The 24,162-nt window shown below is 41.5% G+C and overlaps 1 pseudogene; it reads right to left on the reverse strand.

Moving 5' to 3' along the window:
• Positions 1-10,536: 10,536 nt before the first annotated feature.
• LOC127636356 (acetyl-CoA acetyltransferase, mitochondrial-like) lies at positions 10,537-19,538 on the reverse strand (annotated as a pseudogene).
• Positions 19,539-24,162: the final 4,624 nt, after the last annotated feature.

Here is a 24,162-nt window from a genome sequence, read left to right on the forward strand (position 1 = left end):
AGTACCATGTTCTCTTACAGATTATATAGATAGGGAGTGGTGGTGGTGTAGTGGGCTAAAGCACATAACTGATAATCAGAAGGTCACTGGTTTGATCCCCACAGCCACCACCATTGTGTCCTTGAGCAAGGCACTTAACTCCAGGTTGCTCTGGGGGGGATTGTCCCTGTAATAAGTGCACTGTAAGTCGCTTTGGATAAAAGCATCTGCCAAATGCATAAATGTAAATGTCACATTTTGCATTGAAATTTCCCAACCAAACGAGGTGTGACATAAACAGAAATAGGAGAAAATGGAAATCAGCTAAACTTCCTTCTTCTTAAAAAAAGAAAAGACACTTTCCCCTTGCCCGATTTGTTTCACGAGACGGTTTTGTATATAAGGCAGTGATATGATAATTTTGTGTTTGTTATATAAGTAAGCATTGTTCTCTGTGCTTGCATTTGAAAATCTTTCCTGTTCCTAAAATCAAGTGGGCCCAAAAAAGTACAAAACAATTATGTTGATCACCACAAATAAAATATTTCAACTTGTCCCTTATTTTATATATATATATATATATATATATATATATATATATATATATATATATATATATATATATATATATATAAAAATAAGAACAAAAAAAAAGGAAATGTCTTGGTTAAAAGTGAGGCATTTACAGTGGAATTGAATGGAGCCAAACTGTAAACAACTTTTCAAAAGTATAGCCACAAGACAAATAATATGCGTGTTAACATGATTTTAGTGAGATAATGTCACGAACCCCATTCCTCTGCCCCATCTCCGCTTCCTCACACACGCACACTATCTCCCTTCTCACACACGCGCACTCCCTTGTGCTTACTCGCTCGTTCCGCCCCCTTCGAGTTCGGACGCTCGCATTGCTCGCTCGAGCCCTCACGCCCACTATGCTTCCCCGGGCTCTCTTGTTCGTAAAATATCTCCTCCCTCTGGCGAACTCGCCTCAATCAGCCTGAACATTATGACCACTTGCACTCACGCGCTTCCAATCTTCACACATTGTTTACACCTGCACTCACGCGCTTCTTGTCCCCACACATTAGTTACACCTGCACTCGTCTCGTCACCTGTCATTGTCTACACCTGCACTCGCCCCTATAAATACACTATCCCTCCGTTTGAATCCCGTTGGTTATTGTATTTAGTTCCCCGTATCGTTGCCCTGCTAGTCTCGTCTAGTTTTGACCACCCCTCTGTTTGATTACCTCTTAGCTTGCCAACTCCCTTTTCCTCTCGTTTCCCTGTCTTTGTTCCCGCTAGTCTCGTCTAGTTCATCGCCCTACTTGTTAACTGTTTTCCCCGCTATCGTTCACCTCCCTCATTGGATCTTCCCCTTGTTATATCTTTGATTCCCGGCTTTTGACCCTACGCTTCCCACGACTACTCTTCATTGGATTTGCCCCTTGTTTGTACTTTTGTCTGGACTGCCTTTTATTAATAAAGCAGTTTTCATCCAACATTGTGACTGTCTCATCTTGTGTGGGTGTGTTCGCTACAGAATAACCAACCTCACCGTTGACAGTCACAATGCCCCGCGCTAAGGATTCGCGCGGCTCAATAGAGCGGAGGAACACGTCACATTCAGCGCGAGGAGCTACGGTGTGGAAGCATGATCGCGCGCTCACAGCCCAGGGCCAGCAGGTACGTGCGATTTTTGATTTTTGTCACCCTGCGTCACCTGTGTCTGCCCCTGAGCCCGTTTATGCTTCCCATGCGTTTTTGAGCGCCGTAAGCTCTCCACCCCCGGAGAGGTTTTACGGCTCTTCAGACGCTGACCAAGGGGTTTTTATGCGAGGCAGCGGTTGTGTAACCCATAACCCCGCCCTCGGCATTATGGACCCAGCGGCCCAACTCGTGGGTTTGCGTCAGGGAGCCAAACCGTGGAGGCTTATATTATGGATTTTTGTGTCCTAGCGTACCAGGTGAATTTTAATGAGGTGGCTCTGAAGACCATTTTTCAATGTGGTCTGAATGAGCCAACCTCATCATTAATGCCTGGTGGTCGCTGCCCCCTTAACCTGGCTCAGTTTATTGACCTCGCCCTACTGTACTCTGGTTCCTCGTTCACTGTGGGGGAGGCAGACACTGAACCAGCGCTCCACACCACGGCCCCCGTCTCGAAGCCTGTCACGGCCCCCGTCTCGAAGCCTGTCACGGCCCCCGTCTCGAAGCCTGTCACGGCCCCCGTCTCGAAGCCTGTCACGGCCCCCGTCCCTAAGCCTGACACGGCCCCAGTCCCTAAGCCTGACACGGCCCCAGTCACGAGGCCTGTCACGGCCCCAGCCTCGAAGCCTGGCACGGCCAGCGAGCCAGCGCCCATGCCCGCCACGGCCAACGAGCCAGCGCCCATGCCCGCCACGGCCAACGAGCCAGCGCCCATGCCCGCCACGGCCAACGAGCCAGCGCCCATGTCTGCCACGGTCAGCGAGCCAGGGCCTGTAGCCTCGACCGTCCCCATGGCCACGTCCCCTGTTGGCCGAAGACGTAAGAGAAGGAAGAGGGCCCCTTCTCCCCAGTCTCGTCTTGTGCTCAAGACCGCAGAGGGTCCCGCAGAGTCTCCCACGGCTCTGCAGACCTCTGCTCCACCCTCAGGGTCTCCCACGGCTCTGCCGGGTTCTGCTCCGCCCTCAGAGTCTCCCACGGCTCTGCCGGGTTCTGCTCGCCCCTCTGAGCCCTCCCGGGCTCCGCCTCACGAGTCTCCAAGGGCCCCTCACGAGCCTCCTAGGGCTCCTCCTCACGAGCCTCCCAGGGCTCCACCCCTCAAGCCTCTCACGGCTTCGCCTCTCGAGTCCCTCAGGGCTCCATCCCTCGAGTCTTTCATGGCTCCACCCCTCAAGCCTCTCACGGCTTCGCCTCTCGAGTCTCTCAGGGCTCCATCCCTCGAGTCTTTCATGGCTCCACCCCTCAAGCCTCTCACGGCTTCGCCTCTCGAGTCTCTCAGGGCTCCATCCCTCGAGTCTTTCATGGCTCCACCCCTCAAGCCTCTCACGGCCGCCTCTCGAGTCTCTCAAGGCTCCATCCCTCGAGTCTTTCATGGCTCCACCCCTCAAGCCTCTCACGGCTCGCCTCTCGAGTCTCTCAAGGCTCCATCCCTCGAGTCTTTCATGGCTCCACCCCTCAAGCCTCTCACGGCTCGCCTCTCGAGTCTCTCAAGGCTCCATCCCTCGAGTCTTTCATGGCTCCACCCCTCAAGCCTCTCACGGCTTCGCCTCTCGAGTCTCTCAAGGCTCCATCCCTCGAGTCTTTCATGGCTCCACCCCTCAAGCCTCTCACGGCTTCGCCTCTCGAGTCTCTCAGGGCTCCTCCGCCTCTCAGGGCGTCCCCTCTCGAGTCTTTCATGGCTCCACCCCTCAAGCCTCTCACGGCTTCGCCCCTCGAGTCTCTCAGGGCTCCTCCCCCTCTCAAGCCTCTCAGGGCTCCCCCTCTCGAGTCTTTCATGGCTCCACCCCTCAAGCCTCTCACGGCTTCGCCCCTCGAGTCTTTCAAGGCTCCCCCCCTCAAGCCTCTCGAGCCTCCCAGGGCTCTGCCTCCCGAGCCTCCTATGGCTCTGCCTCCCGAGCCTCCTATGGCTCTGCCTCCCGAGCCTCCTACGGCTCCCCTCCAGAGCCTCCTACGGCTCCACCTCCCGAGCCTCCCAGGGCTCGGCCACTAGAGGCTCCTATGGCTCTGCCTCCCGAGCCTCCTACGGCTCCCCCTCCAGAGCCTCCTACGGCTCCACCTCCCGAGCCTCTCATGGCTCTGCTCCCAAAGACTCCAGAGCTTCCTAGGGCTCCGCCTCTCGAGCCTTCCACGGCTCCGCCACCCGAGCCTCCTACGGCTCTGCTCCCTAAGACTCCAGAGCCTTCTAGAGATTCGCCTCCCGAGCCTTCTACGGCGCCACCTCCCACGGCGTCACCTCCCCCGGCTCTGCCTCCAGAGCCTACCAGGGCTTCACTCCTGGAGCCTTCTACGGCGCCACCTCCCACGGCGTCACCTCCCTCGGCTCTGCCTCCAGAGCCTACCAGGGCTTCACTCATGGAGCCTTCTACGGCGCCACCTCCCACGGCGTCACCTCCCTCGGCTCTGCCTCCAGAGCCTTCCAGGGCTTCACCTCTGGAGCCTCCTACTGGCGCCACTTCCATGGGCTCCACTTCCTGAGCCTTCCAGGCCTTCGCCCCTAAAGCCCCCCTTGGCTCCACCTCCAGAGCCTTCCAGGCCTTCGCCCCTAAAGCCTCCTTCGGCTCCACCTCCAGAGCCTTCCAGGCCTTCGCCCCTAAAGCCTCCTTCGGCTCCACCTCCAGAGCCTTCCAGGCCTTCGCCCCTAAAGCCTCCGTCGGCTCCACTTCCAGAGCCTTCCAGGCCTTCGCCCCTAAAGCCTCCGTCGGCTCCACCTCCGGAGCCTTCCAGGACCCCACCTCCAGAGCCACCTACGGTGCCACCTCTGATGGCTCCGCCTTTCACGGCTCAGCCCGGACTTCCTGACCCTCTACCTGTCCTGTGGCCTCTTCCCTGGCCTCCGGACCCTATTCCTGTCCGGTGGTCACCTTCCAGACCCCCAGACCCAGTCCCTGTCCTCCAGTCGCCTTCCAGACCTCCTGACCCAGTCTCTGCCCTATGGCTGCCCCCTAGACCTCCCGACCACCCGCCTGTCCACTATGTTCCCCCTGACCTTGTCTTGAACTGCCCATTGACCCCCATGGACTGTTTCATTTCCCTTTTGTGCCTTCTGCCCCCCGCGAGCTCACACGCTCGTTCTGTTCCCCGCGAGCTCACACTCTCGTTCTGTTCCCCGCGAGCTCACACTCTCGTTCTGTTCCCCGCGAGCTCACACTCTCGTTCTGTTCCCCGCGAGCTCACACGCTCGTTCTGTCCCCTCGAGCTCACACGCTCGTTCTGTCCCCTCGAGCTCACACGCTCGTTCTGTCCCCTTGCGCTCCTCGCAGCCGAGCGCGGCCGTCAGGAGCCGTCCTATTCAGAGGGGGGAGTACTGTCACGAACCCCATTCCTCTGCCCCATCTCCGCTTCCTCACACACGCACACTATCTCCCTTCTCACACACGCGCACTCCCTTGTGCTTACTCGCTCGTTCCGCCCCCTTCGAGTTCGGACGCTCGCATTGCTCGCTCGAGCCCTCACGCCCACTATGCTTCCCGGGCTCTCTTGTTCAGTAAAATATCTCCTCCCTCTGGCGAACTTCGCCTCAATCAGCCTGAACATTATGACCACTTGCACTCACGCGCTTCCAATCTTCACACATTGTTTACACCTGCACTCACGCGCTTCTTGTCCCCACACATTAGTTACACCTGCACTCGTCTCGTCACCTGTCATTGTCTACACCTGCACTCGCCCCTATAAATACACTATCCCTCCGTTTGAATCCCGTTGGTTATTGTATTTAGTTCCCCGTATCGTTGCCCTGCTAGTCTCGTCTAGTTTTGACCACCCCTCTGTTTGATTACCTCTTAGCTTGCCAACTCCCTTTTCCTCTCGTTTCCCTGTCTTTGTTCCCGCTAGTCTCGTCTAGTTCATCGCCCTACTTGTTAACTGTTTTCCCCGCTATCGTTCACCTCCCTCATTGGATCTTCCCCCTTGTTATATCTTTGATTCCCCGGCTTTTGACCCTACGCTTCCCACGACTACTCTTCATTGGATTTGCCCCTTGTTTGTACTTTTGTCTGGACTGCCTTTTATTAATAAAGCAGTTTTCATCCAACATTGTGACTGTCTCATCTTGTGTGGGTGTGTTCGCTACAGATAAAGTGTGTACAGTTATATTCAATTTTATAACTTTGTTGTCATGACAATGTAACATTAACCCTAACATTACAGCAAAAATTACTTTACAGCTCAAATAAACACAAGTTTTAACAGAAAAAATGAATGTTAAATGAATAAAATTATGCACTTCACATTTCTGCCTTTAAACCAAAACAGTGTCCTCATTTGCTTCTATTATAAGTGCTTCACTGTAACCTCGATTTTAGCTTTTTTATTTAAAGAAAAATAGGGACAAGTTAATTTTTGTGGTAATCAACACTATGCCACAGATGCTGTCGATTGAGCTTAACTTTATATTCAGTGTCCAAATACTTTTTGGGGCCATCTTATTATAAATTCTAGCTGAAGTCAAAACCAAATAACACACCAAACACTCTTTCCCATTTGTGTCAATAGATATGACCTTTGCAGAACTTTTCATCTTGTGTATCAGAGAGAGATAGAGAGTTAAACAAACATAGTTATTTTACACAGTGTAAACGGTTTACACAGTTTAACTCTCTCACTGTTTTTAGCTAAAGCTTCAGAACCAATCAAATATGACATGGAAATACGACCATTTATTTTACAGATGCAAAACATGGACAAACAAGCATATGCACAGACAACAAACATCAACAAATGCAATGAAAGAATAGACATGCATAAAAGGTTTCCTCAGTATTTTTCAACCACTAGAACAATGCCCGCCACAAAATGCAGGAAATAATTTGACGTATTTCCAGGATTCACTCGAAAGCTATAAAACCATTGACACCTGCACGTGACTTAGGCCCTGTTTTTATTAAAAGCCCTGCTGTTACTCTGTAACTGAGTCATTGGGGGCGATACTTTGTAATCCATGACTTTGCAAGTGCTCTTACAATGTTTTGTTAATATTTGAATTGCTGATCAACACGGAGATGTAGCAACACAATAACTTTTTAATTATATGAATAATGAAGAAACTGAAAATTAGAAGCTAAACATTGTTTGTCAGGATAAGTGTGACGTTGGGCACATTAATAGAGGAGACATTTTTTAGGTGTGCAACTGGTGGATTATTTATAGTGATCCTGAAAAGAACTTGCTCAGTCAGGATAACTAGAAAAAATGAATGTTCCCCTTCTTTTGCAGAAATCCAGCTTTCAGTCCAGAGAATAGTAAACACATCTTTTGCTTGTTACACAGTTAAAGTTGGTGCAATGGATGAACCATTTTTTGTTGTTCCAAATATGACATTCTAACTTCTGTGGAACACAAAAAGACATCCTGCATCCTTCCTTAACCTACAGTGAACATTAATGGGGACGGGGGATTTAAGGCTTTTTTGTCCCTGTAATAAGTGCAGTGTAAGTCGCTTTGGATAAAAGCGTCTGCCAAATGAATAAATGTAAATGTAAATGTATTCCACAGGAGAAACATGAGGCTAACTAAATTATGCCAGCATTTTTATTTTTGTTAATTATTCCTTTAACGATCTCTGTTAGTGTTCCCTACATTTGGCGAACAGTCATGCGCACAACACTTGCACGCGCTGGATAAACAAAAACACCTGTAAAAGCATTTGCATGCAAGACGAAATCAGTGTTGTTCAAAAGGCCCAGGTATTCTCAGAAGTGATGGAGAATTCTGACCAATCAGATTGCTTGATGTTACTGCAGCCTCACGTGCCTGAAGTGAAAACAACGTGAGCGTTGAGCAATATAGCAAGTTAGAGTGAACGGTTCGCTAACTTCACTCTTCGCACGTTCTTTGGCAGTACTTTTGAGTTTTCCCTGGGGATATGGTGTGCGTGCATATGAAGTAAGTGCAAGTGGACTTTCTGTTCTTAATCAGTTGTTTGATCTGATGCATCATAGTATTAAACTAGCGACATTCTACCTTCATTAATATTCAATCTAGAATGGTATGAGTGTCTGAGGACTGTGCTTCGCTGTATGTTTGAATCTGTATTGCACACTACTCTTTAATGATGATTACATGCCATTCAAGGTGTTGTGTTGAAGATTTTCGTAATAGTTGCACAACGTTCACGTCTACTGATGTTTAGATGGACTCTATTTACGGTTCAGAGGCGCCACCCTGTGGGCATATGAAGAATAACCATCCAACAGTGTAATTTACCTACTTTATTATTATCACCTTTTGTTGTGGTAGTCAATGTAGACATAAAAGGTATTGTTATATATTCAATTGGGTATTTATGTTGTGAATAAGAATGTGTACTAAGTTTATTTACTGTGTTAATTTGTTCCAGAACCACATGTATGCCCAACGAAGTGAATTTCAGTAAACTCATTGAAAGAACTTGGAAACTGCCTGGTGATTCTCTTCAAATAAGTGTCATCACACACAGTTCAGACCAACTGTCTGCAGCGTTGTGAATCCATCCGAATTAGTGTCTATTTCTAAAACCCCTCTATTTCTAGGGTAATGGGCAAAATATCTACCAGTGATAATTAGATTTTATTTTATACCATTTATGAAGATATCCCATTAAAAAAACATTGTTTAAGGAGAATACATGATTAATCATTATCGGTGAGAATGTGCATGTAAACGTGCTGATTTCACTTCATTAAAAGGGTACAAAGGGGCTGTGTTTTTTAACTTATGTGTAAAATAAGGTCCATGGTAAACATTACTTGACAATACGTGGACTTTTGTTCCTCAACATAAATTGCACACTCATACCTCAAATGTGAATTTTGAAGCCATATTTAATTATACCTTTTTTTTTTCTTTTTTTTTTTTGAGGCATGAATGAGTAATTTATGTAGACCAAAATGTCCACATATTGTCAAGTAATGTATACCACAGACCTTATTTTAAACACAAGTTAAAAAACCTTATTATATTTGAAGATTCACCTTATTCACGGTGGTTTATTTTATAGTTACAATAACATACATTGCGATCTTCTTTTTACTTTTCACTGAACATTATGTTCACAGACAGGCTATTGGCTTCTATCATTCCGCATAAGTTCGGAACTGCACTCCTGCATTAAATGCTGTATCCCGTCGCCCCTCTTGTTTAAAGTAAACTATCCTAGTATGTAACCCTCTCGCTCACGGAGCTGAACTGTACTTCCCTCCCCTGTGCTGCTTTTTATCTGTCTGAAAAGACTCACACAATAGAGGCCAAATGAGCTCAAGGGATGGATGTTATGTAAAGAAGGAATGAGAAATCACAAAACATAATGTAACCAAATGCTTGAATTTACTTAATAATATCTCAATATGTTAAATAATTGTAATGTTAATTAAGACTTTATTATTGCAACTGTAATACAACAATACATGAACAGAACAACCACTTTTATTTTTTGAATCAATCATATTTCTCACTAAACACTGTGAGAAATGTTTATTTTTGCCTTATTTTATTCAGTTGGCATGTAGGAGTTGATAGCAGTTTGCTTAATAATCTCATTCCATATCTGGATAATTGCTGCAATATTGTAGAGGATAAGTTTCCTCTATATGATATTGCATTATATTAGTTTTGTTCAGTATGTTAACTTAATAGCCAAAATACTTGGACATACATGAATGAGAATAAACCTGCAATAGGAATGTGTTTCAGTCACAAAGCACGTTATGTCGTTTAGAGACGATTTAGAGATATTTTGAATGTTACAAATGGCTAATTCTATGTTGTGTTCTTAAAATGTTCTGTTTGTCCAAGAATACTCTTGCAGCAATGCAGGCCTTTGTCATTAATAAGTTGCTAGTTTAGGACCTGTGAGGAGTCTGTTTCTCAAATTAGAGACTGTGATTGACTTGACTTTTTGATGTGCATCTGGGCCGTCCACTTCCCTCTCTGTCCTGGCTAGAGATTATTTTTTCAAAACAATAATGAATGTAATAGCCTTCATCTCTCTAAAACAATAGACTTTAGGATAAAATAGAAATTCAGAAGAAAAGTGTTTCTTTTTGCACATTTTTAAAACCAGAATTTGACTTGCAAGTGTAAAGCAACTTGTATGAACTCAATACCTCAGCAAATGGGGAAAAAACTCCATTGTGAATTTCGCATGGTAGCGCAACCATTTACAATTGTTCTAATAATAAGAAAATGTTCTTGAGTACCAAATACGCACTTTAGAATGCTTTTGTAAGGAATAGGTGACGCAGTATATGTCTACATCCTTGGTGAAAGTAAGACCAAAAATGTCAATGTCAAAAATGGAAGTGTATTTACTATATATAATTTTCATAAAGTAACTTGTATCGTAATTACTTGAGCAGTTTTTCTGCAAACTACTCATTTACTCTTATTTGAGTCATATTTCTCAGTACTTCTTGTACTCAAGTGAATTATTTCTTCAGTAGCAGTACTTTTACTTAAGTAAAAAGAAATCAGTACTCTTTCCACCACTGTCTATCCCTCACAGCAAATAAGGTCTATGGCCACACAATATATTATAGGACAAACGCCATCTGGTGTTCGTTCAGAAGAACTGCATTGTGTCTTATTTTGAGCATCTCAACTTCAGAGACCCAGAAGCTTTGTTTTTAGAATAATAATCACATTCAACAGCAACACAAAAAAACAAAAACAATCTATTTTATTGCAGTTACAGAATGTAACAATTTAATACCTTTTCAATAAAAACTATATTTTGAGAAAGACATCAAATAAAGAGAAATGCAAGCTATGACATTTCAGAATAAATACTTCTATTTGAATACAGTTTCAGTGATCACTGTGTGAGTTTTAACAATTTAGTTTTTAGTGAAAAACAGGAGTAACCTTGTCCGGAGAGATCGACAGCTCACAGTTCGGCTCTAGGCATGGAGATATGGAGACTCTGGTGTAGTCTAAAAATCCCATCATACATTCTGTTAACCTTATGAGATTTACAGTCCTAATGTTTCTGGATCAGAATAGAGGAGGCGCCACCTCCTCCGTTGCAGATTCCAGCAAGTCCGTACTGCTCCGATTTCAGATTGTGCACCATATGTCCTACGATTCTCGCACCTGACATTCTAGAAAATCACGTCATCAGCAAATTAATTAAAGAGCAAATGTAGTTATAGCTTGTCTATGTAATCTACAGTGATGCATTAGAACAATGTTGCTTATTACCCAATTGGATGTCCGAGGAAAACTGCTCTACCATTGATATTGACTTTGATGGGGTCGACGTCTAACATCTTGATGTTGGCCAGAACCACAACACTAAAGGCTTCATTGATCTCCCACATGGCAATGTCTTCTTTCTGCACACCTGCTGACTTCAGAACCTGCGCAAAACAGACATTAATGCAGTGAACGACTTCAGAAGCGCTTTAGCTTAGCAATAAACACACAAATTTCAGCTCACCTTGGGGACGGCAAAGGCTGGAGTGATGGGGAAGTCAATGGGGGCAACAGCGGCATCAGCAAAAGCTGGGAATCGAGATTAATATGGTGGTTTAGAGGTGTGAAAAAAGCCAACAAACAAGCTTTTCTGAACAAATAGACCCAGTATGGCTTGCTTTAAACGCAGGACAATACCTTCACACTGTGAATGATACAGCCATATTGAGCAGTGTTACAACCAACTTACTACCAGCTATTGTTTCCAGCAGGGAAGCTTGACAAAATGCTATCAGCATGAATCTCATGAAAATATTTAATGTCAAAACAAATCCTTCTAAAGACATAGATTAAACCACTGGAGCTTCAGGTAAAACTTCTGGAAGATGTACTTGATGTAACTTAAGCTAACAACTAAAGCTACTATCATAAATACAATCTGTCGTTGTTAATGTAAATGTGTTTGACAGCACTACCATCTTAGTACCTGTTCAAATCAAATGCTTATGCCATATAATTGTTGAAAATGGTCTGAAATGCCTCACCAGCGATCCTTGCGAGTGGTGTTATGTTTAGCCTCTTTGCAGCATCCGCTGACATTAGCAAGAGTGCAGCCGCACCATCGTTCAGGGTGCTAGCGTTACCGGCCGTCACAGTGCCTACAAACACATGGACCCATTAGTTGGTCAAATCATCTTTGGACCTTTAAAATTATTTCTGAGTTAGAGTATTAATCAGATAAGTAAAGTACCGTTCTCTTTCTGGAACACAGTCTTCATAGTTTGGGGACTTTGAAGTTTTAAAATGAAGACATGGAGAGGGTCCGCACATGGGGGCTGCCTTGTTAGAGTCACATGACCAGCTAAATACTACTCCCTTAATCTCAGTAACCATCCAGTTATATGACACTTTCAATCATTGATTAAAGTAATCATGGCTGACTGTGAATACTGAATTTCTACAATGGCAACTGAAACTGAAAACTATTGATTTTAAATTGTGCTGCATCTGTTGTGGAAAATTTATATTTTACTTTCTTTAAGGCATTATGTGGATTTTCTTTCGATTCAATTTCTCTCCTCTAAGTATTTTCTTTTTCACCTGGCAGGCACAGAGACACACACACACACACACACAGTAAAACAGATGGTCAAGGGAAAAAAGTCTTTTGAACTCCTCAATATGAGTATGGGAAAGACAGAGTGATTATTTAGCCATAAATAAAGCCTTTTGTTGAGTTTCACGGGTGTGAAACTCAGTGAAGCTCAACAAAGGACCACTGTCTTCAGGACAAGATAGCATTTATATGGCCTTTTGTTGACCTCACAGATGTAAAGATCGTAAACCCAGAGGGCTTAGAAGAACCATTGGTATTTCTAAAAACTAGCTAGATCGGGTTTTACTGGGATTGAGTGGAAAATTATGGAAGAGGGGACTTTGAGGACGGGGGTATAAATAGGCCATGTGTTTTCTGTGTGAGTTAGGGTTTTTTGTTCCTACTGCGAGGTAGCTGTCGCAGTATTTTTGTGAACAAACCTCTTTTAAAAGAATAAACTATCTTTTAAAATATAATTTGGACCTTGATGTCTCTTATTCTTGATGCATATTTGTTTAATGATTGTTTTTGCCACAACACATCCAAGCCGCTAGGTGTCAGTGTAACTCCAAGATGACACTAAGACAAAAGTTACTGAGTGCACCTTTAAACCTTCTGACTGACCTTCTTAATTTATAAAACCTATCATACAATTATAATACACTGTCCCCAAAAAGTGTTTGGAACCACACACATTTCATTACATTAGATAACAAAATACAGTAAAAAATCAAGTGTGTTTTTGCTTTATATCTTACAACTTGCACAAATACTAACTGTTGTGATAATTTGCAATAGAATTCAAATCCATAAATGTTTAAGTGCAACTTAAATGTCCAAATATTTTTTGAATTCAAATGACATATTTTCACTCATCATATGGGAGACCTGTAAGTCATTGTGAATGATTTAGAATCAAACAGCTACAACAGTTAAACCAACCTCTCTGAGGGATGCTCACAGGAACTACTTGGCAAGGATGCCAGACTCCCATGCTGCTTTGCTGTGGCTGTAAGAGTTAATGGCATACACGTCCTGTTCCTCTATGGAGATGCTGCTGTTTTTGGCTGTATTTTTGGCACAGTTGCCCTAAGAATGGGTTGAAAATGTAGGTATTTTACACAATCATGGCATCTCCAGTGTGGCCTTGCATTACACTATTATTTGTTGTACAATGTTTTTACACTACCACAGAGGCGTTTTTCATTTTGTTTTGTATTCGAAACCTTTGCACCTTAGTATTTGTAAATGTTTAATTTTGAGTGGTGTCACACTGTATTATAACAATGGTCTATTATAAAATAAACTGTAAAGGACATAATATAAAATGATATACAGCACAGTTACTGTACCTCTTCCTTACAGGTGAACTATGAAATTTCAGAGCCACTAGAGTCACCAAACGGAAATGCAAAATTAAGCGTTCCAAAAACACAGTCAAAGACTTAATATTAACCTCCTGAGACCCCACATCTACATGTGTGGACATTACGTTTAGTCTTCACTATAGGCTATGCGTAATTTAAAGGGGTCATGACATGAGAAACCAAATTTGCCTTGATCTTTTGGTATATAAGAGGTCTTTGTATCATTAAAACGTCCTGCAAGTTTAATATTTTAAGACGTCCTCCCCATTCTAAACGAATCATTTATTTAATCAAGCTCAAAATACAGCTCGTTCTGGATTCATGGTTAGAAGTGACGTGTCGGTTAGAAGTGACGTAACAGCGTTTGCATATGACCGCCTCCAGCACAAGATAACTACGCTTTAAGCGCAAAGAGAGCTACGCTCATTTCAGTATCGCCGTGCGCCTCACAAGTGTTCAGTCGATGGACAGCGAGCTCTGACAGAGACTACTTGTGCACAGGAAAATTACGATGCCACACAGATGTGCTGTTCCTGGCTGTGGTCAAACAAAACCTCTGAATAAGCTGCCGAAAGATCCAGACGTCAGGGAAAAATGGATGCAGTTTATTTTTTGCAGACGTTCCAGTCACGGCAGTGTTAACTTAAGCGTTTGTTCTGTACATTTTAAGGATGACTGTTTTGAGAACAAATCTCAATATGATGCTTTCTTTGCCAGAAAACTGTTGCTCAAAGATAAGTCCGTGCCGACTATTCTGGGAACAACGACGACGCAAACTGTAAGTAGGCTAATCTATTTTAAACTTTAAACTACTTTTTAAAGCGCAATTTCATTCATTATGAATAATCACAGTGTTTTTACTTAGTTTACTTGCATATTGTTCTGGCTGGAGGCGTCAATAATTGATACATAGGCACTGACGTTAGCCAATCATAACAGTGGGCGTTAACACTGAAGTCTTAAATGGAAAACGCCCCCAAAACAGACTGTTTGAATCAGAGGATGAGAAACAGGGTGGGAAAAGGTCATAAATCACTAGATTTTAAAAGTTTTTCTTAAAAAAAAATATATTAAAACTATAATTGCACCTAAGGGAACATAATAATACAATAAAAAAAACCATGTCATGACCCCTTTAATTTAAACTGACTGATCTCAGTTTAGGAGACTCTAGGCTGTCCTTAAAGGGGTCATGAAACTGAGAATCAAATTTTCCTTGATATTTAGACATATAAGAGGTAACTGTACTATAAAAACATACTGTAAATTTCAGAACTCAAAACTTCCTTTTATATTTATAGTTGCAACCCTGCTGAAATGTCTCATTTTGAAATCTGTCTGTTCGTGACATCATGAAACATTAATAATTTGTATTTACACATACCACAACATGCGTCATCGCACCCTTGGCCCCGCCCACTGATGCACAGTTAAAGTCAAGGGAGCAGAGGACTTACATGACTAACTATTCCTAACATAATACCAAAAGGGACAGATCTCAACTATTTTGAATTATAATGTATATAAACATGAACTACGCAGACTCTTTGCAGCTGCCATGAACAGTAATTTGCCACTTTTAAAAGACGCATTGTTAAGTTACAACTCTGAAAGGGAGAAGCAATTCGTTCATTCAGCTGCTGCATCTTGTTATTTTGAGCACAAATATGTCATGGATGTGTTGTTACACCAATCTGCACAATTTTTAATTGTTGTGTATGTAAATAGGACATCTTTGATGATGGACATCTTCATCTCGTTGTCTTTTTGGCGATATGCACCTCAGTGCGCCTACGGTAAGTGTGTGCGCATTTCACCATTCTTTGGACTACAATGTTTTCATTTTTTCCGGCATGTCAGCATGGATTGTTTTTGAACAGTCATATGATTCAAGCTTTGCAAACAAACTGTTATAAACACCTCAAAAACGTAAGTGAATATTTCAAATGTCATGACTGTTTGATAGTTTATGGTGCTGAGTGATAACAGTTGTGCTTGAGATGAACAGTTTAATATATTCAGATGCAATGTGTTAGATGTGCTTTATGTGTAAACCCTGAAATTTTGAATGAATCTCGACATTTTGATAAATGTCGAGATTCATTTTCTGAGCTACCTTTTTTATAACATTATCATTGGACCTCAGGCAGGGAAGATAATAAATTAATGAAAAAAAAGCACTTTATGACCTCTTTAAATGGTTAAAATTTTGACAGACAGAGTCATGTGACAAAACATCATGGTGCCGATCTCAGCAGAGTTTGTCTTTGGGAGAAACCAAGTTTTTACAATAAAACATGTTTAAGTCAAAAGAATAGTGTCTAGTTTCATCCAATATGGCATTTTAAAACTTTCAATAATTTATCGCAAAACAGAACGCTGTTAAACACAATGATCATGTACGTGGACTATAGGGAAAATGCGCACAACAGTCACACTCGGTCTCAGGAGGTTAAAATGACAATGCATCTCTTCCATAAAGGTAAAATTAACTTGTAAAGAAATTACTAACATCACCTTTAACTTTCTGTACTAACACCTAATCTTTTTGCAATTTAATATATTTTTAAATGGATAATATTGGGCCAAGTAGCATCACTCATTCTAAAACAAAGGCCAATTATAGAACTTTCCTACGGTCTTACTGGAGAATCGTAAAATAATTAGCATGCAAAATTTGTTATAGACATCAGTCAACCCATCCTTTACAATCAAATCATCCATCTTCACTCCACCATAAGGAGGCGTTTCTCTGGCCATCACATAAAGCACATGAGACATACTTTCCCTTCCACCAGCAAACATCACATCCTGAAGAAACATAGATTTACGACCTTTGCTTCATAAGCTTATTAGATATATACAAATAGGCTATAAAAGTAGTTTGAGAGTGTATGGATACTCAAACCTGATTACCTGATGTCCACACATGAGACTTTGAGCGGCCATCATGATGGACTTCCTCCCAGAGGCACAGACTTTGTTGTTGCTGGAGTGGAAAATCGGAGGCCTAAAAGAGGAAGAACATAAACATTACACACATACTATGCAGCCTAAGTGAAACCCTTTCATCTGCACACACAGCCTAAATAAGGCAAATTCCTTATTTAGAATTATTTTAATTTCAGTAAACCAAAGTTAAAGGGGTTAAATATCATGAGGAAAAGTGATACTATTGAAAAAATACAATGAAAACATACTGTAACATTCAGAACTCAAATCTTGCTATTCTAAGTATCAGAGAGAAGGTGGAAAATGGTTGTGCTTTTGGCATAAACAATTAAAAAACTTTATAAGTGGGGGGAACACAATGTTAAATATGTTTGATAGGACCATAAATCCATAATACATACTGTGCATGCTGTCTATGTGATACACCTCAGTGCTCAACCTGTGCAAAGAAATGATAAATGATTTCTGTATTTCCATTCTTGCCATTTTATTTACAAGATTAATCCTGCAGCATTGTGTTCTTTTATATGGTTCTCTGAAGAACTCTGGGGCCCGAGTGTGTGCGTTTTACAATGTTTGTGTTTGTTTACGCATGTGATATATGACACATTCACCTGCGCCCAGAAGAGCTTGTCTGGTTGGTGCTTGTCCTTCTCCTGCCTGTAACACATTTCCCATGTACACTTCCTTCATCTCCTCCACAGGGATTCCTGATATTGGTGGAGGTAAAACAAATTTCCAAACATGAGGTCAGAACAAAATAAATAAACATACAGTGACCCCAAATTACGAAAGATAAGAATGATTTGTTGGCATTCTTTAAAATTAGTACTAATTGAACTTGAATTTATGAGCTACGTATTTCAAATGAGTGTATTAATACATTTGCCCCAGAAGCTTATAGGGCACTTAAAAGTGATAGTTCACCCAAAAATGAAAATTCTCTCATTTACTCACCCTCATGCAATCCCTGATGTGTATGACTTTCTTTCTTCTGCAGAACACAAAATTTTGAATCACCAAAAAGCACACAACAGCAGCATATAGTTTATTCATAAGCCTCCAGTGTTTTAATCCATGTTGTCTTAAGCGATCAAATACATTTTGTGTGACCAAAATATATCTAAATTGTCACTATAAATCTTGACATCAGCAAGCTCCATAGCGATCAAGATTTCAAGCATTATTAAACTTCCTGGCGCAATCATCAAACACAAGGAACTGAAATCAAGCTTGAAATTCTGATCGTGCCTAGAGACTGCAATGGCAAGATGTACAGTGAAAAAGGAGTTACATTTTGGTCTGTTCTCATTTAAAACCAATTGGATAGCTTCAGAAGACATTGATTAAACCACTTTAGTCTTATGGATTACTTTTATGCTGCCTTTATTAATTTTTTTTAAGCTTCAAAAATGTGGCCACCATTCACTTGCATTGTATGGACCTACAAAACTGAGATATTCTTCTAAAAATCTTCATTTGTGTTTGATAAACAATAGATTTACTGTTAAAAATGTAGACAAAACTTTTTTGTTTTGTAGTCAAATGGCAGTGGAACATGTATATATTTTAAAATAATGTGTGTGATGAACTACACATTACTCTTCTAGAACACCTGTTTAAACTTGAGGGGAACAGACTTTAATCATCCATCAAAAAGTGGTTAAAAGTTATTGCAAAAATGGCTAAGAAATGTGAATTTAATTCTGAGAAAAGGTAAAAAAAATGTGTTTCCAGATGCCACTTGGCTTGATATTGTGTGACCTAATGCAATGACATTTATAGATTTTTAAGTGTGGCTCAAATCAAGTGTCCAAACACTTCTTGCTAATATTTAAAAGACCATCTACTCTGTGGACATACACCAATCAGCCACAACATTAAAACCACCTTCATAATATCGTGTAGGTCCCCCTTGTGCCGCCAAAACAGATCTGACCCATCGAGACTTGGATTCCACAAGACCTCTGAATGTGTCCTGTGGTGTCTGGCACCAAAACATTAGCAGCAGATCCTTTAAGTCCTGTAAGTTGTGAGGTGGAGCCTCCATGGATCGGACTTGTTGGTCCAGCACATCCCATAGATGCTCAATCTGATTGAGATCTGGAGAATTTGGAGGCCAAGACCAACACCGTGGTCCAGTTCTGATGCTTATATGCGCATTGTAGGCACTTTCGGTGGAGACAGCCAGGGGTCAGCATGAGCACTCAGGTCTGTAGCTATGCAGCAAGCTGCGATGCCCTGTGTGTTCTGACACCTTTCTATCATAGCCAGCATTAAGTTTTTCAGCAATTTGTGCTACAGCAGCTCTTCTGTGGGATCGGACAAGAAGAGGTAGCCTTCGCTCCCCACGTGCATCAATGAGCCTTGGGCGCCCATGACCCTGTCACCGGTTAACTGGTTATCCTTCCTTGGACCACTTTTAATAGGTACTAACCACTGCATACTGGGAACACCCCACAAGACCTGCCGTTTTGGAGATGTCTTGACCCAGTCGTCTAGCCATCACAATTTGTCCCTTTTCAAAGTCGCTCAGATCCTTAGGCATGCCCATTTTTCCTGCTTCCAACACATGAAATTCATCCCTTGACAGGTGCTATTGTATTGTTATTCACTTCACCTGTCAGTGGATTTAATATTGTGGCTGATCAATGTATTAAGCTGTAGAACCTTCCCGACATGCATTCCACTTGTCAAAACCATCCAGATTCAACAGACTATCAGTTATCTACCTGCTTGCTCAATGGCCCCTTTTATGTAAATGGAACCCAGTTTGGTTGCAGGAATGGTGGAGAGGCTTCCCTGGAAAGACCTTATAGGGGTTCTGACAGCACTGACGATGACAACTTCCTATTCAGAGAAAGATCACAAAGGAAAACATTTATTCAATCAATGCACACCTGACAGAAACCGCTCTAGATCCATGCGCTGATAAATGCACTTAAGTGTCTCACTCACATTTAGAGATGGTCTTGTTTATAGGTCCTGCTTAGATATTTATGTGCCAGCAAGTGCAGATTCAAAAGTAGGTTTGCTGGTATAATCATTGGCTGTTAATGTGTTAAAGCGTTATATATGAGTAGTTTAAATTATGAAAAGCTATACAAACATCTAATGAATTCTACTGCATGTCTTTTAAAGGTAAACAGTCCTGCAACTAAACTGCAATATGTGCTGTCACATTGATTTCGCTGTATCTTGTATAAACTCAGCAGTTGTCAGCACAGATGTGTGCCCATGCTGTAGAGGGCACAGGATGACCTAATCGCAATGGAAAACCGCAGACACAGGGGGACAGACTTCCCCTTCAACCCTCCAATCGAGTGAAATCACAGTGAGACGTGTGTCTGCATTACATAGTGATGCCCCAAAGTATTATGGGTAGTGTAGTTTACCCCACGAGTAGAAAGAAAAATGTGTAAAGTGGGACTTTAGGAACCACTCTCTCTCTCAAAGGGATTTTAAGGGACATTTTTGTATTACCTTTATAATGTGTCAGTTTGAGAGAAAAAAATATTGTGCCATTATAACATTTCTGACAATAGAGCGCAACAGTCTGATAACATTCTACACTTTTAAAGACATAACTACTATGAGCTCAGAAAATTGTTAAACACTAGCTGGGTTTCCATAAATATGTTTATCATTTTTTTAAAAACTCGACTGAAGAAAATGAGAGTTGTAGCACGTTTCCATCCACTACGTCATGCGCATATTCTTGAGGGAGTCTGCCTTGTCATGATGGAGCAGCTGAATGAGTGTAATATCTGAAATAATGAGGGCTGAAATGGCTGTGATGCCCTCACACGGTCACCATGCTCAAAACTGTTCTGGTGGATTTGAGGACTAACTGTAATGACCAGTTGTAGGTTAAACACTTCCGAATTTCAAGGGCTATGTTCGAAGAATTGTGTGCAAAGTTTGAGCCTTTCATATGGCCAGTCACATCAAGCTAGCGCACACTCATACTATATGCACAAATTGTCAAAACATGTCATCGCTTTGCGAATAAACTGTATCTATTATCTTAATGCACATTTTAACTAATTTGAAACACCAGAAAATCGACCTTCTCCTATTGCATAAAATTTTAAGCTAATGTTTAGAGTTTATTCACATATCAAATGTTTCAGGATTTCTTATGCTCAATTTAAAAATGTGCATAAAATAGTTTATGGACACCCAAAAAATTATGAATGCTTTTCTTGAAGCCATCAGTCCACAATATTTTAACTTTCAACAATTTTTTTTAAATAGGTGTTTAATAGTAGAATTTATGGTGAAGAACTACACTACCCATAATCCAGCAGAGAAAAATCCACCAATTAAGAGAATTGCTAAAAACACAATGAGCAAAATGAGCCAAGCAGTGACCGCCCGCTCCCACAACACACTGTGAATAACGCCATTGAGTCGAGTCTTCCTGAACGGTCAAACCATTTTTATATTTTTATAAATCTGAATATTTTGATAATATTGTTTCAGCACTTCTAATCAACATCTTTAATTCAGTAGTTTTTTTTTCCATTATTTTGTTTTGTCGTTTGTAATGCTTCATTGGGTTGTAGTTTATTCCCTCATGAAGACGGTAAATAGTCTTATACCTTTGTATTTTTGTTAGATTTTCCAATACTTTTTTCTAAAATTCAAAGTTTGTAATGCTGTGAATCATGTCGGAGCTGTTGGTTTGGTTCATTGCTTAGAACACTTTTATGAAGAATTTTATAAAATTCCTATGAAATAAAATGAATAAGAAAAATACCTAAGACAGTTAAAAAAGTTGCATTCTGTTACATCCAAATGCCTGCTATATCCTTGTTTTCTAAAATAACTGACAGGTGTGTTTAGTTTGAATTAAATGCATTGGTGTTTACATTTTTTGCCTTTTATGTCAGGATCTGAGTCAAGGTTTTTGTCAAAAATAATCTTATTTCTTTATGAAACAATTTGTACATTTACATTTCTGACATTTAGAGGTACTTTATTAGAATGCATATAAAGGAAACATTTACAAATTTTTGATTCAATGTTTAGTAACATTACAGCCATCCATAATTCAACTAAATACGATTAACTTTTTTTGAGCCAAAGTCATACTCCGTTTGTTGTGCACCATCTGAGAAATACAGTTAACCTAAAAAGAAGGTAGAAAAAAGACACAAGCAATAATTCACTCAATACAAACAAACATTCATTCATATTTATGCATAAACAGGGTTGGGGAGTACTGAAATACATATATTTAAAATACAAAATATAAGTAACTGAATTCTACTACAGTTACAATTTAAATAATTGGTAATTAGAATACCATTACATTCAAAAGATATTTTGATTGCTGAAGAGATTACTTTGCATTTTATTGTCATTTGTTTCATTTAATAATTAGTCCTTTCAGATGGAAAACATTTATACATATAAATGATGAGATCCAAACGTGCATTTGAACAGCAGTGAAACACTTTCTTATGATGTGTCACATTAATACGAGCAGACAGAGAAGTAAGTTTGAAGTAAGTTTGGAGCAGAAGAAATAGAAATAAACCTTGTGTAAATTGTCAGCTTTACTCTAAGCTAAAATGCTATTTCTTGCAATTTTACATGCACGTTACCAGGCACAATTATTTTTTTTTATCAAGCAAATTCACGTTGGATCATAATTTAGTTTTTCTAGTAAGACCTTTGATATTAGGGCACAAATCTCATTCTTGATAACAATTTTTGTATTGTTTTCTTGTATCCTTAAAAAAATCCTTAAAACAAGATTAATTTGATTTATCTTGTTTTAGAAACAACACTGCATAAGATATTTAGGTTTTTCAGAGAATGTATTTTTAACATGTGTATTTTGTCTTACTGTACTTTCAGAGTTTTTATAGTCAAAACAAGTGAAAAAAAAAATCTACCAGTGTTTAAGAAGTAATCCAAAGTATTTAGAAGATGTTACTGACCTTGAGTAATCTAACGGAATGTTACAAATTACATTTTACAGCATTTATGAATACATTTTATGTATTCTGTAATCTGTAGTGGAATGCATTTCAAAAGTAACCCTCCCAACACTGTGCATAAACATATCTTTGTGAAAGATTAACATCTTTGTTTTGCCATTTTCAAACACAGTATAATTGTCAAAAGCAGCATCCACCCTTGACCCGATGCCAGGAAGATTACCATGAATATTTTTAGGAAAGCCTGGGTCCATTTGAGCTGTCCTTTCATTGAAGCAGGCACCGACCATCACGCCATGTACAAAATCACTGAGATAAAAAAATATATTTTACAGTACACTGGCCCACGGCACCTCCCTAGCAGACTCTGCGGGCTGGGCAACACCCAAGACCTTTGCTAGATTCTACAACCTCAGGATGGAGTCGGTCTTGTCCCGTGTTTTGTCAGGTCCGAGCCTGTAGAACTTGGTAAAATGCCTGCTGACCCAGCCGACCGGGTGTTCCGCTTGCACCTTGCACCCTTCACCAAGTTGATCCAGTGTGCCTTCTCTCCCAGGTTATCCACTAAGCTCTTGCTTCCTGGATGTTCTTCCTCCCTAGCCCTGTAGCCTGCAAATTCAGCGGAGGAATTCGCCGCCAGATCCACCATGAGTCAAGGGTTCTGTGTTGGGCTTGGGCTCCACAGGCATAGTTCCTGCTTCAGACAACTCCCTGTGATGTATTTTCCATGGTACGGTCTCCCTGCTGGCAGGACCCGCGTTTCCCTTGGGCAGTCCCTGCTGCCCCCCGGTCACCATGTCTGTAGTAACTCCTCCCTTATCAGGCAGGATCTACCACCGCACCATGTCCACGTGTGGCTTGACAACTCCTGTGTGTATTGGCCACAAGTTTCCTCCCCCCAGTTTGGGCAGGTTGTGGTCTCTGCAGAGCCTTTTCCCCCTGAAAGAATAGGAACGGAAAAGGACGCCTTCCCTGACGCATCTATAGGATATAAGATAGCCCCAGCCGCTTTAAACTCTATGACGCATGTTCTCGCATGTTCTAGATACATTTTCGTTGTTCTCGCATGTTACAACAGTAACCATGACGTTTTTGTCCTTCTCTCTGTTGGTCTGCGAGACCATACTGGGACAGTCCAGGGAACAGTTCTCTTTCACAAACCACCTTATTCATGCCACCCTGCTTCAAGGGGACATGTTTGAACAGTACAATATGGCATTTCCTGAAGATGCATTGAGCAACACCTTAAAGGCTTATCCAGTGCTCCATGGAAGTAAGCTGAAGACAGAGCTTAGTCTCATCTACAGCAAGGAAGAGTTCAGAGCTCCAGCTGTTTATGGAGAACAATCTTGAAGTCTTTTCAGAGACTGTCACTCTCCTAAAGATCCTCATCGCCACACCCATGAACACAGCAGAAGCTGAGAGGTGCTTCTCAACCTTGAAAAGAATGGACTTTTCTGAGAAACATGAAACATGACCCAGGTGAGGCTGAATGCATTGTCCATGCTTTCAATGGAAAAGAGGCTGGTGATTGAGATGACTGACTTCAACCAGAAAGGCCAGAAGGAAATTAGTTCAACTGGCCAGTGTTTAGGCAACATTACAGTGTGTTTTTTTTTTTTTGTGGTTTGTGTTGTTTGTTATAACAGGCCAGTAAAATGTATATAATTAATATATTAATAGACATTAAATTGATTTAGCAAAAATTAAGTGTTTGGCA

This window comes from Xyrauchen texanus, chromosome 44, assembly GCF_025860055.1.
Source record: "Xyrauchen texanus isolate HMW12.3.18 chromosome 44, RBS_HiC_50CHRs, whole genome shotgun sequence".
NCBI classification, from domain to species: Eukaryota; Metazoa; Chordata; class Actinopteri; order Cypriniformes; family Catostomidae; genus Xyrauchen; species Xyrauchen texanus.